Source organism: Calidris pugnax, unplaced genomic scaffold, assembly GCF_001431845.1.
Source record: "Calidris pugnax isolate Ruff unplaced genomic scaffold, ASM143184v1 scaffold70, whole genome shotgun sequence".
Lineage (NCBI taxonomy): Eukaryota > Metazoa > Chordata > Aves > Charadriiformes > Scolopacidae > Calidris > Calidris pugnax.
In genome coordinates, this window is record NW_015090862.1 from 3,450,478 (window position 1) to 3,462,647 (window position 12,170).

A 12,170-nucleotide genomic window follows, 5' to 3' on the forward strand; every position below is an offset into this window, starting at 1 on the left:
CTAGTCTGTATTTACTACAAGAGGATTTTTAATTGTGTTCCCAGTAACTAATTTTCATTCGAAGAAGGTGCTTTAATATTCTGGGCTTGTAAAGCACCTTTTAAGCAGGTTTTCTAAGATGCCACATGTAGTGAATGACATTTCTTAAGTTTTTTGGTGCAAATGTCATCAGCTGAAAAATTCCAACTATTACCAGAACCCCATAGTTAAATGAAATCCTTTACGTGTGAGTAAGAAATGAGAGTTCATGTTTGTCTGGACTATAAATAGGCATGAAATTATTCAGATACTTTCCATACGATCATCATATGTTAACTTTCACCTAGTAAGGCCTGTTTCAGGAAAGTCCTTAGACAGGTATTTTAAGCTATCGACTTCTGTAAGCATGTGATTAAGAGCTTTCCTGAAGAGTGACCCTAATTATCATTCTTATGACTTAAATAAGGTTGGCTATGTCTGCACACCTACTTAACTTGGGGAACAAAGATTCAGCTTTTTAAATTAACGTATTAAAGGTTTGTAGTTTCCTCATTTAATATATTAAGTTCCTTCAGAGAAGGAGAAACATTTTAAACTATTTTTGAACAGTTTGACAGTGACTGCTGTTTTTTAACTCCTCTTCCCCTCCTGGTCAGGTTTAAAAAGCATTAAGTTATAGGTCTCTGAATTTTCTATTACAGATTTTACTATCGGCCAATTCTGACTGTTCTTCTGTTTAATATTTGATCAGTGTCTGGAAAGACTTCTGTATGAAGGGATCAGTAATGACTTTGATATTTTTTGTCTTGCTGGAAGTTGGCTATCTTTTAGCAATGCTTTTAAGGCTATGCAATTGCCTCTGTGTTTTGCAGTAGCGTACCTTGTATTGAGTTGCAAAAGCTACATGGCATCCGTAATGTCAATGTTTCCTTATCTTTTTTTTTTTTCACTTTTTCCTAATTACATGTATATTATCATCCAGTATTATAAGCAGTTCTCCTAAAAGCTCACTTTTCAGATTTTTTTTTTCCCTATTTTCTTCTGCTGATTTAAAGAAAATGCACTAAAACAATTCTGATGTAAAAAGCAGGTCTTATTTAGGGCATGTCTCTAGCTTAGAAAATTTTAAAAAAAGCTCCTGCTGTTTTATAATGATTTAATGAAAAGTAAAAAAAAAAAAAGGCCCTTTAATGTGGATAGGGATCTGTATGAAATTTTTTACACTGATACTGCTTATTCCCATGAAAGAAATACAAGTTTTTTAAAGTCTTTAGAGGCACCATTTAAAGCACTGTACCTTCATGTATGCCAAAATTTTTGCTGGCATGATAACATCAGAAAAGAAACAAGTCACACCCTTTTCTGTTACTAAACTGGTGTGACTGTTCAGTATTATTACTTCTGATTCTTCATTGCAACGTCATGATGTGTAGAAAACTATGGAAATAAATATTTGCTTTTTTTCTTACAGATTATTTTTGAAGGAGAAAACCAAAAACTTTTCCAGCTCTTTTTCTTAAAGCATAATCTGTTCCAACACAAAGATGTCTTCAAGAGCTACTAATATAGGTAATTGTTTAACGTTTAATAATAAGCTACCAGTGAACTACACTGATGTCAAGAAAATGCAAGGCAAATAGTCAAGTAGTATATTTCTAAGTCTTCATAAATGATCTCATAGAATAGGTTCAAATCTATGCAAAAATGATTAATTCAGCATTTTACTGAGGCTGATAAATGAGACCTTAGCAATAGCTGTGTATTGGTTTTTGGATTAGCTTTTTCTACTTTATACTTCTGCTTACATCTTCACTGAACAGATTTTTGACCCCTTTAAGTAAAGTATCTTTTTCTTATTTTTCTTACCGGTGCTTAACAACATACAGCTTATTCCAATATCAGGAAAAAATAGGAAAATGTCAGGGAAAAAAAAAAAATCAGGAAAAGTGCTTCATTAATGCATATCCAGAATTCAAACACCCTTTAAAATGCTGATGTGGGTTTTTGTGTGTTCATGCCTTGGCAGGCTTTGTGCCAAGTTTGGAAGGTACTCTAGGAGGAATGGAACTTGGTAGCTCTTCATAGTACGTACTTCTACATACTTAGCAGAAAGCAATTTATTAGATACTTAACATAGAAGCTAATCAAATCACAGCTGGCTAGAGCCAGGACAGATATGCCAAGCAATCTTTCACCAACCTGTCCATTTCAAATACAGCTAACTGATGTACAAAGTTACCTTATGACTATGAAGATGGTAAGCTTCAGCATTAAGAGGGGATATTTTCATGGGTTACTGTACAAGTTCAATGTGACTTCTTTTAATATAAAATATTTACTGCAATGAATACTTTTGCCCAGTTACTCTTGAAGATTATACTATGAAGATTAGGTGATGATTCTTCTTAGTAAGCATTTCCTAGGCTATCTTTGCAAGGCAAAAGACCAGAAGTGTCAAGTGTGCTACAAGATGCAATTTCTGATCTTGCTTTTGATGTCTAGTGGTCCTGTAGTGATTGGCAGATTTGGCTCTGAAAAAAACCTCTATTTAAAGATTTCAAATTAAAAAGATCAAAAAGCATTGAAAAACACATCAAGAGATAAACTGCAGTCTTTAATCACATGGGCATCATTGTGCACACAAGTGATCTTTTGGAATTTAGTGGGATGCTCTCATGAATAAAGGTTTCTGGAACTGACCTCTATTTTTCTTGCACTTGATTGCTGAAACATTGAGGTATTTTTATTAATTAAGATGAATTATTCTGATATTTTCCATAGGCAAAGTTTCTGAAGGGAACTATAACATTATTTTCCAAGATATTTGTCTTGCCTTATAGAAGGTGTTTCATCACTGCCAGAAAAGCTCCCTGTGTAGTTCCCAATGAAGCCTCACAAACATTTAAATCTCCTACTGGAGGGAAAGTTGATTTAATTGGGAGTCAACATACTTTTTAAACCTCACTAAACACACACAAAAAAATAATAAATCCACTACTTTTTTTTTTTTTAAATTGACTCTGGACCTGAGCATGATTAACAGGAAAAATCTCTCTACAGCACTACAAGGAATAATTAAGCTGTAAATTTAGTCTGTGTTTGCCAAATGGGAAACAATATTTTTTTACCACGGGCTTCCCCCACCCCAACTTTATCCATCTAGATAAACATAATTAAGTAATGGATGATGGTTTGTTAGCATTTTATTATACGTGTTTGCAACGGCATTAAGAATAATCATAAAATGCACAACAAATATTATAGGTATTGAGGTTTTCAGCAGTGGAAAACGTGACTTTTTCAAATCTGTGCTGGAAACATGTATTCCTACAAATTAACTATTCCTCTATGCAGAACAGCAATTGAGATACTGCTGTCTTAGTTGATTTACATACACTAATTGCTAGTTCCTATTAAGCACCAAGTGGTCCCTTGCTCAATAATATTCATAAATTAATATTTTCAGATAGCAGTTATTCACAAATAGTAGGAAACACTAAATTCACTTTAGACCTTGGCAGTGAAATTGCATTATCCTTTCATTTAGCAATCTGTTTTTGGTTTTGCTTTTCAAACAAAATGACCTAGTGAAGTTGTCAAAATTTGCAATATTTTGTATGTATGTATTATGTAAACATAGTGTATGTATATATTTATATAATAGTAAAAGTTTCAAGCAGACAGGGATGGAAATAATTTTTTCTGCACTTTGACTAAGTCACATGATCAAAATGTCTCTACTAAAGTGACTCATTTATCTGGCTGGGAAATAATTATGTTCATATTTTGCTGCTGAACCTTTAAAGCTGATTGAATTCTCCATATACAGGACCTACAGGAATAATCCATATTTATGGCTAATGCAGTTCAAAGGAAAATCTGAGCTAGCACTTGTAAAATTCCTCGCAGCTGAACTTCCCCAAAAATCCATCTAACAGTTTAGTTCACTAGCATATGGCTCATCTGTATCTTAATCAATGCACAGCTGACAAATCAGAAGACAACATTACAGGCACAATATGCCTTGCCAGCCTGTGGCAAAGGGAAGCCATAGACTTTACAGAAAATGAAGACTGGAAATGCTCAGCCGTAGCACAGCTGACAGAACCCATACAGGCTTCACAACATCACATGTAAATTCACGTCACTGCCTTGGCCTTGATTCAGGCAGGAACTCCCAGCCAGTGAGAGCAGAGCACAGCAGTGGCCCTTCTGACTGGATGCACTGCTCTCACACGAGTTGCCATCAATGGCTTGATGTCCAACTGGCGACCAGTTATAAGTGGTGTTCCTCAGGGGTCAGTACTGGGACCAGTGCTATTTAATATCTTTGTTGGCAACAAAGTGGGATCACAAAATGGACAGTGGGATCAAACGCACCCTCAGCAAGTTTACTGATGACACCAAGCTGTGTGGTACGGTCAACTCTCTGGAGGCAAGGGAAGCCATCCAGAGGGACCTGGACAGGCTTGAGAGGAGGGCCATGCAAACCTTATGAAATTTAACAAGACCAAGTGCAAGGTACTCCACATGGCAGTGCCAAGCACAGATACGGGCCTGGTGGAGAATGGATTGAGAGCTGCCCTTATGATCTTTAAGGTCCTTTCTAACTCTAACCATTCTCTGATTCTGTGGATTACTCAATTAAATATTACACTGAGTTGAGGCCTTTATATGGGACTACTTTGGGTCCTATTTACCAAGTAGATGTCCCAAATTATTAGGAGTCAACAGTGGTAAACCGGCCTCAATATTGCAACACAGTAACTGACAGACATTCTGACTCATTTGGCTCTTTTGCTTTCTCCTAGGTTTGGTAAAAACATTTCAAGTCCAGGACAAAAGATACTGGAGACTGGAGTACAACTTTTGGTACACGCTGGAAAAGCATACAGGAATTCCATATTCTGCTTCAGTGTCAGTGTGAAGGGATTGCTTTAGTAGTTCCTCAATTTTAGAGACTCAATTCTGTATTTGACTTCTGAAGATAACGAGATACCTTTGTTGTTATTATAGTGATACTTGTAATTTAAGAATTTCTTGATTTTTCAAAACAGAAAAACCCAACCCTGACAGTGCCTTTCCATTCTTTTAAGGAATTCTTGATTCTCTACATATGTAGTTTAAATTTCTAGAAGATGAAAAAAAATAGCAAGAGAGGTAAATTTTTACCTCTGTTTAGTTCTTTGTGTTTTGAGGATTATGCTCAGAGAAGAGGGTCTCCGTGCTATTGCCAAAGGTATGATCATGTAGAATATGACAGAACGAAGCATTAATACCATATCTTGCCATACAAGAATGACAAATGCTGATCTTAGAAAAAGCTTTTAAAAGCTTTTTATCTCTGTTATGCTGAGATACTTGCTCAATTGAAGAGGCACAATCCTAGAAGTTAGTGATTTTCAGAGTCTCATCTGTGACCAAGGAGCCTGAATTCTACTCCTGTTGTGTTTCTGTTGACGCCACTGAGAACAGACTGGGGTCCAAGAAGCCGTAACTAAGAAGGAAGGAAATGGAAATGACCTTACAGGACGACTCTGAATATTGGACATTATTGTGGACTATTTCTGCACAGTTTTGATGATAAACGTTGTCCTGCATGAAGCAAAATAGTAATAACTCAATCTGATGGACACAATTAGTTGTCTTTGTACCTGGTGTGTGTGTGTGTGTTTATAACAACCACTGTTACTTGTTTATTACTGTGATACTTCTAATGTTAATTACTATTAATTATTAGTTTAAACAGTACTTCATCCCAAAAAGGTGTGTAAAAGTGTACATCAATCTTAAGCCTGAAAGCATTGATGCAAAGATTCTGAATTTCCTCCCTCTATCATAGAAAGATAAAATTTAAGACTTTTAAAATTCAGGCCATCACTCGGTTCTGGGCTGTTCTTTCACAACTCAGTATCACTTAGCTTTTTTTTTTTTCTTTCCTTAAATGGATATTACCTTTACTGCTTTATGAAATGTTTACAACAATGCAAATCTCACAAAGTACCTCCAAATTGAAGACACCAAAGCCAAGGTCATGGTTCTTGCTGAAAATAGGTAAGATTTGATTCTGGCAAAGTTTCATCTTCAATTTGTTTAAACGCAACTCCCCAGGCAAAAATTATAGTGGCACAGTTTATAAAGAGCAAAACCTAAAAGACATGTTCATTACGAGTAGGTGTATAATTTTACATATCTGTTTATATGTCTTCATAATGATAGTGTCTAAACTCCAACAGTTATAGCAGTTGATTCTCAAGATCTTTAATCAGAGGCAGTTATGGCTGCCATGGTTTGTGTCTCCAGTCCTGAAAATACTTGGAGGTGGATACCTGGCGCTACTGCAGATGATTACGAGCTTTCAGTGTAGTTTTGATGCTATAGATATAAAATTTAAGCTTTATCTAATTTTTGGACTGCTAAAATCAGAAGCAACTTTTTAAAAAAAACAAACACCAAAAACAAAACAAAAAACCCAAACCAACAAAATCCTAACTGTACATGTGTCACTGAAGGTACTATGGCTTAAGATCAGAAAATAACAAGAATAAGAGAATTAAGGTACTTGTCTCTGACTTGCATAAACGTTCAGATGATGTTTTCATTTTTTGTACTTTTGAAATGCTCATGTGGTAATATAAAGGCTATAAATCATTCTTGTGAGCCAAAATATCATTTGCTACTGTCAGAAGACAACTTAACAGTATTACAACTCTGGTGAGATTTGAATGTGTTCCGCGTTCAATTTTTTTAATAAGAACTGTAAATAACAGACCCTTTTGGAGCATAATAAATGATCCCTTCCAAAGTCTAATGATAGGTTACTTTAGTTATAGCTGTTCTTTTATAGCAATAGACAGCTTTAAAAAATCATTCTTACAGCTTACACATAATTTTGAAGAGCTGGAATAAAGTTTTGGAGCAAGTCCATTCATTTAATTTATTCAAGTATGACAAGTACTAGGAATTTCTTTGATGACCTAAATCTCATTTTACACAGGAAGCTGCCTTATCTTTTGGGATTTCATTTTGCACATAGTATTATCTTCACAGGTATTTCATATTCTGGGTTTTCTTTCTACTTGGAGTATTACTTATCCTCATTGACCAAACCTCATCAATCAGATGCTAAAGATTTACAAAGGAGGTTTAAAAATAATAAGATTTTTAAAATAAGGGAATTCTATTTATTTAATAAAATTTTCCTCTGAATCTGAAGTCTCTGAAGAATCATATTTTCCAGATTTTTACTGGAACCCTAAAGAGTAATGTTTATTTTTTTTTAATTAAGCAAAGCACCAACTCCTACTTAATCACACAGCTTTGGAAGGGGCAAATTTAAAAATACAGCAAGATTTATGACGTAATTGAAAGGTCAAAATAATGCAGCCATATTATTAGCACTAACTGAGCATTGTAGTGTTCTTTACCTATATTCTAAGCAGATAACAATTTACAAACAAAATAAGCTTCAACCCTTCTGAAAAAACTAGAGAAGAAAAATCAAGTCCCCTTCAGAGAAGTGCATTCATCTTTCTGCCTCTGGTGAGGCTGTCATGTTGTGTGCAGACCAAGACATAGAAAGCAGATGGATAAAAAATACCACATACATTAATGCTGTTCATGATGAAAAGAAATGATAAGATGAATTTCAGTTTGAAACTACAAATACCTGGCTTGGAAGAAAAAAACAAATGCTTTTTTATTATAACGTTTTGCCTGCTTGTTGGTCCTCCTCTCGCTGTAGAAGTGTCCCATCTCCACAATACATGAGCATGTTATATAGAGACTACAGTCATGCAAAAACTTTCCAGTTGGAGAAAAGAAAAAAAAAAGAAAATGACCTACTCTGAGTGGGCATTTTTTTCCTTAAATTTTACTATGTGGTCAGATCTATTCTTGAACAGAAAGGTATGACATTCTTGCTTCCCAGCTTTGTGCTACAGGCTAACCATCAATTGCCACAGCCTATAGTGTTCTTTTTGCAGCACTGTATTTTTTTACAAAATTTAACTTTTTCTGATAGTTTAAAAGATGAAAAGCTATTTATGGAATAAACAGCAACAAAAGCTAGCCAACTCTGCACAGCATAATGGGATTTTAATGTATTCTTCTTGTCGGCATAGTGTATTTCTGTGATAATTTTATGTGACAGCATAATTAAACTGGAAAACAATTCCCATTTCCTATGTATTTTATCTATTTATCATCATTTATTTCTTTACTTTCTTGCTCTGCTATAAATATTATTGTAAGGAGAGTTAAATAAGTTAAACCAATGCAATTACTTTTACAGATTGAAATTAACTTCATATATCAATTTATATTGATTTGTATACAGCATCTACTATTTGCCCTGTACAAATAAATGCATTTGTTGCAGTATATTTATAGTGTCACTACGGTTTCCATGTTTGCACTCCTTTTGACTAATGTTCCATATGTTAAAACTTGACATTTTAACAGTATTTTCAAACAATTTCATTCATTATCAAATAACCATTTATTACATTGTGGCAATTTCAAACCATTTACTGGACCTTGTAGATGCTGCTAAACAATGATTTATCAAGGAGTGTGCAAATTTTAGTGCTTATCACAGCAAATACAAAAAGTAACATTAAATAGTGACCTGACAACAGTTCTGACTAAATTATTTTCCTTTTTTCATCTTGATGAGTCATATTTAGTAATAGCAGTTCGTAAATGCACTGGAAATTGAGGGCAATATTCTAGACTGCGCTATTGTAGAAGGCTCTTTCTGGTTTCTCAATTTTTTTGCATGCTTGGGGGATAAATTGAGGACTGTGGGATACCACTATGTCTCTTATTGCCTTTTTATTTTCTTATGATGCCTACGATGCCCCAACATTGTTATGTGTGACAGTGCTTTTCATATTTTATTTGATCATGAATCTAACAAAATCCACATCTAGCCAAATCTATATTGATTTTGGCGAATAGCAGTGATGCAAAGGATTTCTAGTTCTGTTTTCAGGAAAAATCTCCTCCCTCCCGGTGTTCTAGCCAACAAATAGGACTATTTTAATTTCATATGCGACCACTTGGCTGCAAAATGCTGTGCTTCTATCTCAATTCCTTATGTCCCTCATTTCTATTGAACTTTTGATCCACAGTATGTTTGTGAGAGAACAGACTGATACCCCAAATGATAATTAGGTCTCTGGAAGCATTTAGGTGCAAACTTTACAAGGCAACAATATTTGAGGGAGACATCCCCATTCTCAGAGGTCTCATTAATCATTGCAGAGCTCACATATTCAACTCAACATTAAGTAAATGGAAAGGTTTAAATATTACAGAGGATATTCATAGCATGAGTTTCAATGACTTGGGAGGATTCCTCATTTGTGAGGTTTATACATGGACTACTGGTGAACAAATCATTAACACTGAATTTAAATGATCCCTAAATCAATAGTTTGGTATTGTTGCTTTCTACTACAGTAACATTAAGTAGCTCCACATAAAGCCAAGGCCTCACTGTGCAAAACTAACAGCTTATCATCATCCTTGTTCAAAAGAGTTTTATAGTCTACACAGTTTGTTTATGAACACCACCTTAGATTGCGATTTTCCTTAGCCAAGGTGAAGAAAAGAACAGAACTGAAAATTGCACACAGATTTTTTATATGTCAGTCTTAATTTCAAAGGCACCCAAGAGGTTTTGATTCATTATCTCTAATTCAGGAATGGTGATCAGAACCACCTGTTCTGTTACTGCTTCCATGGTAGAGCCAGCAAAGACAGCTTTTACTCATTAACCTAATAATATAATAATTGAGTTTAAATTGCCACAGCTTTCGACTTGTGCCGGTAAACAGGTTGTAAACTGTAGTAGAAAAGAAACAATGCTTTGTTCTACAGCCTGTGTTATAGCACAGAGTTCTCTGCCAGAAAGGTACAGCTAGGCCTGGTGACTTCAGCAGCCAGTGCAGCAACAGCTGAGATGCATCACAAATTGGGGCCCTTATACATGCAGAAAGGTAAAATCTTCTTTGCTTGCTTAAGGTCTCACAATCCCTGATTTAAGGACTTCAGTTCTTTAATCTTATCCATACATATCCTCTGTGTTTCATTCTAGGATATCAAAGTTTATGTGTTTACTTGTGATGACAGTAGATAATGCTTGGAGTTTGGGGTTTTTTTGGTGTTTGGTTTCTTGGGGTTTTTTGTTTCTTGTTGTTTTGTTGTTGAGATTTTTAGTTTGTGGTTTTTTTTGCTTTTGGTTACTCAGCTCTGCTAGTATTCTGTGAGAATTTTGCTAGACTAATAGAATATGACCAAGCCCAAAGTACATTTACAGAGTACACGAGGAAAGCTCATCCAAAAATCAGTAAACCATAACCAGTAAACAATAACAGAACACGATCATTAACTGTTAGTTCTCAAACTTCAGAGATGATTTTTAGAAATTCTTGGTCTATTCCTGAATCACAGTAATTCTTAACACGCTACTTTTTTAAACAAAACTGTCACTGAAGTCAGGTAGGCCAGATCAGACACAAAAAGAAGTTTTGGCTTAAACCAATCACTTAAGTGATGCCATATGATGATAGAACAAATGAACCATTACAGCCACGTCCCTGGTTATTTAAAAAAAAAAAAAAAATTGTCTTAGAAAATGAAAGCGTCCAAGGGCCCAGTGCAGGCAAGAGTAAGCATTTAATCATTGGAGAAAGTCAAGCTGAGTTCAATCACAGGTCAGAGCTGAAGGTCTGCTCAGAATCAGGTACCTCAAATTAAAGCACTTTGGGCACAGATGTGTCTATGGCCAAACACTCAAATGAGCCTAACAGAAGTACCAGTGTGTTTGCTTCCTTTTATTTTAATCAGTCTAAATGACAAAGTGCTGAGATACTGAGGTATGTTCAGAGCCAAGTCTTGTTGATCCAGGAAGTGATCCTGAGATGACTGGCTTTGTTATCCCATTTCCATCCTTCTCCTCTCCACTAGTCTGCCTTTCTGGAGATTACTATCCCTTGACTTCCATTGGTTAAACTGATCATTTGGCTTCTTTTTCACCTAATTCTGTGAAATCAAGTTTTAAAAAAACTAATATTTGTGGTAGACTTTGTATGTTACAATCCATGGAGGTTCAGCTTTTAACTGCCAGAGATTATGCCTGAAAATGGCAAACATGTTTTTTAATACAGTCGGGGTTAACCACACTCTTCTCAGAACTCAGAAACGTAAAAAGAGAGTTAAGTTTTTCCCATAATCAAAGATATTTCTGTGGCCAGCAACCTAGGTGTGAGAGAAGGAAGTCATCAAGGGGAGCTCTTTGCTCACTTAAGGAGATATTACACAAAACATTAAACCCAATGAGGGTATCTGTCAAAATCTAAGAAACTCCATCTCTGCTTATCTACCTTCCATTATGGATTAATTTGACACTAATTGCAAAAATGATTTAATTTAGCTAATCTTCAAAAAATACTGTTTGAAAATTAAAATTAATGGCTAGGATAAAATCCAAGTATCCTAACTGAATAAAAGCTTAGAGATGAAGGGCTAGAGACTGACAGAAAGCTTAAATGAAAGTTACTTCAAAAAACTGCATTTGGTACATAAAGTAACAGAGAACCAAAAATGAATTTAAAGAAGAATATGACAAGTATCAGTGGAGGAAATGTCAAAGAAATTGTGTAATGATGGAAAGGGATAGAAAAAACAAATTTTAAGCATTTTAGCTCTAAAAAGGACTCTGGGACTATATTTTGTTAGATCTAAAAAACCACAAGAAATTACATACTTTAAAAAGTTTTATCCAACTAGCAGAACCTAGAAAATCAAGTATTTATTAACTACGCATTGGATAAAGTGGAGAATGTGATTGTTGGAAGTTGTCAGCCTCTCCATATGAGGTTTGTAGTTCAAAAAGTTAAATTTGCACCAGCAAACTAATTATAGCTTTGTGTTGTTCTTCCAAGTCCCTCTTTCTGATCTAGACACTGTGTAACATGATAGACTCTCGTCTGTACCAGATGGTACAAGTCCCCGATGAATCTCATGCCAGCTGTGCACAGCCAGAATACAACACGCTCCAACCACGCTTCCTCACTGCGCACCCAGCACAGCAAGGCTACACTGACACTGGGGCTGAGGAGTGTTCAAAGCAGCCCACCCTTGTCAGAGGCGCTCTGTAGAGCAAGCGTATGAGAGAGAGCAGC